We start from the raw sequence: 3,862 nt of genomic DNA, 5'->3' as shown, positions 1-3,862 counted from the left end.
TATCCTGCAAGTAGTGATAAAAGGTAGAGAGAGTGACAGGACCATGAGGCAGCTTGGGGATGCTGGATGGTGGGGTGGCTAAGAGGGCAAGTTAATGGACAGAGAGTCTCAGAGACCAGGTCCAGCAGGAGGGGACCCTTGAGCATCTGAGTCCCTCAGCTCAGCATGCACCGTGGGGCTGGTGGCTGGAGATGGCTGCCCCCCCATTCGTCCAGTCAGCAGGGACAGTGGGGTGCTGAAGGAATGCTGAGTCTCTGCCCCTCCCAGGCACAATGTCTGTCCTGCTGGGAGGGCTTTTAGTGAGCATCAGGGTTCCATGGCTGTTCCATAAATGGGGAATTACGAGGAGAAAAATGTCCTGCAGGACACACAGCTGCTTGGTAATTTTGGAAGGGCCTAACCCAGGTCTGATGTCCTGATCAGCCCTCGGGCCAGCACCACTGTGACCCTCTGTGCCCGATGTCTATTCAGTGCCACACACTAGGTCTTGTGCTGTTTGCTTCAACTTTCAGCTTTAGCTTTTCTGCATGGACTTACAGTTTTAATCTCACCCACCATAGCAGGGCATAGAGGAACCGAGGTTTGGGGAAATCTGTAACTAGCCCCCTATGGCAGAGTCTGAAAGCAGAACCTGGATCTGACTGTGAGGTTGGCACCCCATCACCCTGCACTGGGTCACTTTAGAGTCTAGAAGCAGCCATTATGCAGAGAACCAGCCTACACAATCAAGTCAACCCCTTCCTAGACCGGCACCACCCTCTCTGTCTGGTATGGCTGGCCTAGTGGATGAGTCCTAGGCTAAGCGTCCCTCCTTGGGAGCTGTCTTGGGTAGCTGATGGCATAACAACTGCATTTCCCAGGTCCCCTTGCAGCTCCTGTATTGCATGCAAATTAGGTACTCTATGCAAATGAATTTCCCCCAATCACACATGTGTATAATGGCACAGCCCAACAGCTTCTGAAGTCTGGCCCCAAGCTTCACTGGGCTGAGAGGTGGCAGCAAGTGGCAAATGGATAAGAAAGTTCTGGAAGTCAGCACTTCCAATGGCAGCCTCCTGGTCCCTTCCTCCCTGGTTTTGGCCAGGCTTTCATGAGGCTCAGTGCTAAAGTTGTCATCCTCTATCTCTTGCCTTAAACCCTCAGTCTAGCTTGGCATTTGTTTCTTACAACTTGACCAAGGACCTCGTAATATTCACTAAAAGCAGAAAGGAGGTAAATCCTGACATTGTGCCTGTTTTGCATATTAGAGCCTGAGAGAAAGACTCAACCTGGAGTCTCTCCAAAGTCCCTAGAAAAGACTATCCTCCTACCTTTCTATGAGAAAGGGGTACAGCACAGATGGGGGTAAGAGGAAGCAAACTGTGGCAACCTCCAATCTCGTCACCCTGACCCAAGAGCTCCTTTCCAAGGAACATGGTATAATCCTGATGTTTTAAGTGACACGCGACCACAGAATTGCCATCTTGCAGAACAAAACCAAATGTTTTGATACGTTTGTAAAGATGCAACTCAAGACCCGTTATAATGGAGTATGATATACAAATTTATGCACACGTTCCCCAGTGTGGGATTGCATACTGTCTTACCCTGCCCTTCTAAATCCCTGGCAAAATGCAGGGTTTGCATCGAGATGTGTTTGGACACCAAATTGAGCTTGAATAAAGAGATTAGAGAAAAAGGAAGCCAGCCCATCATTTTTCATCTCATTTCAACTATGATTTCATGGGTCTGTCATCAGGTCAAGCACAATGTTCTTAATGTCTTTAATACAGGCTGAGCCCACAGATGTGCTAAGTTGTCCCACCTGCTGCTGTGGTCATAACTACAGCTGTGACCTTCATGACTGTTGTAGTCAGAGGTTGTGCAGAGAACAATTAGAATCAGGACATGGAGTTTATAATATTGTTTTATGATGGTCACCCAGAGTTAACACAAGAAACTGCAGGAAATCTATCCACAACACCAAAGACATAGAATATTTAGTCAAGGGCCTAAATCCCACAGCAATGTCCCACATGAGTCTAGATGAAAAACCAGAGCTCATGACAATGCCTTGCACGAGTCCAACTGGAGGTCCAGAGCCCACAAGAAGGACTCACGCCAGTCTCTTTTATAGATCCGTGCTGGGAAGGCCCTAAGTCAGCAGTGAAAGCTGGAAAGTCCCTGCCAGCAGGGTGAAGGAGCTGTGCTGGTGGGATGAGGGTTCTACACTGGAGCTGAGAAGTTACACTCACAACAAACACCAGGGTTGTCCTGAAAAGCACCACAGCCATCCTGAGCAACATGGAGGCCCGAGCTCCTCCACAGATGACGACAAGCACAGTCAAGTACCTGCCAGGAAGCCAGGGTGACGAGCTCATCCTGGAGACCAAGTGGAACACATCTTTCCCTCCGGAGCCAGGAAGCAATGCTCAGTGTGAGGACCAGAGCTTCTCCAGGAGACCCAACGGCTCAAACAGCAACAAGTTAGGAGAACCTACAATGTCTCAATGGCTTAATGCAATAGCTTTTCCTTCTCCACGTCTCTATTTATGCTGGCAACTTTCCTCAGGTGGAGCATCTACGCTCAGCACCATACTGACGTAATCCAGCTGGCATTAAGTTGATTACCAGTTTTTAATCCATAACAATGAACAATGACCATGGAGCCCATCAGGGTGGTTTCTATCCAAGGCCCTGCAGGATAGTAAGCCCTGGAAAGCGAGGAGCCTCTTCTGTCTGTTGCTCAGCAGCCTTCCCATTTGGGAGTAAGGATGTTTGACACAGTGGTTTTGCATGAGATCCAGGGCCTATCTCATCCTTCCAGGGTATGGGTTAGGGAGAGGTGGCTATCTCTCCTCTGGTGTCTCCAGGCTGAGCATAAGGATGAACAGCAGTAAGAGAAAGGTGACACTCAGCACCTGCTGAGACAACTTTAGCCTGGGACATCCTACACTACATGGGCAATTTTGGGGCCCCACTCATGGTACCTGGTCACTACAACAAAGCATAAGAAGGGAAGGAGGAAGTATCCTATAATTCCTACCTCTACCCCTCCACAAGAAGGGAATCCCATCAGAGAGGAACAGCCTGCCTGGATGTGTAAGACTGCTTCCTGATTCTGTGACCTCTACTTTGTCGCAAATACTACCCTGCCTTTTGGTTGAGACTGTCCCTTTGCCCACCTCTGGGTCTTCAGCACTGACCAACTGACCCTCTGAGTAGTCCTATAGGTCCTGTTTAGTTTGTCTTATCCTGGTTATACCCCGTACCTTCCTTGAACTCTCCTAGGCAGGATTTGAAGGAGACATCAATGGAGACCTTCTGATTTTTTTGGGGGGGGGGGAACCTTCTGATTTGAGAGAAGTCACCCTTTCCTAGGAGCCATGAGCCCTTTCTAGATGTCACAATCTGCTAGCTAGCTCCTAGGCATCTCCAGTCTTTAGTTTCATCTTTAACATTGAGAGATTCATCCCTGTACCTAAGAGCAAAATGGTCACATCCATGGATTCACACATTCAACCCATCATAAATGCAAAATAATTTGCATTTGTCCTTCCTCTCCAACAGTGCAGTTTAACAACTGTTTACATAGTATTTACATCGCATTAGGAATTATAAGCCCTCTTGAGATGGTGTGAAACCTGCTACAGAAGGTTCTATGCAAATACTGTGCCATTTTATGCAAGGAACTCACACATCTGTGGATTTTGGTTTCCTAGGGGCCCTGGACCTAATCTGGACACAGAGGGATTCAATGTGTTAGGGAAGTCTTGTGGCTCCTGCTTGGCACAAATTAGTACTCAGGAAATGCCGGGAGCAGTTTTCTTCACATTTTCTTTGAACCTTTCAGGATTATTGAAACCCTGGGGGATCTGATAAA

The sequence above is a fragment of the Cavia porcellus genome, unplaced genomic scaffold (genome assembly GCF_034190915.1).
Source record: "Cavia porcellus strain 051 isolate PalLab524CR breed Dunkin Hartley unplaced genomic scaffold, mCavPor4.1 scaffold_17, whole genome shotgun sequence".
Taxonomy (NCBI): Eukaryota; Metazoa; Chordata; class Mammalia; order Rodentia; family Caviidae; genus Cavia; species Cavia porcellus.
The sequence above is the reverse complement of the archived record's forward strand: the minus strand, read 5'-3'. Positions refer to the sequence as shown.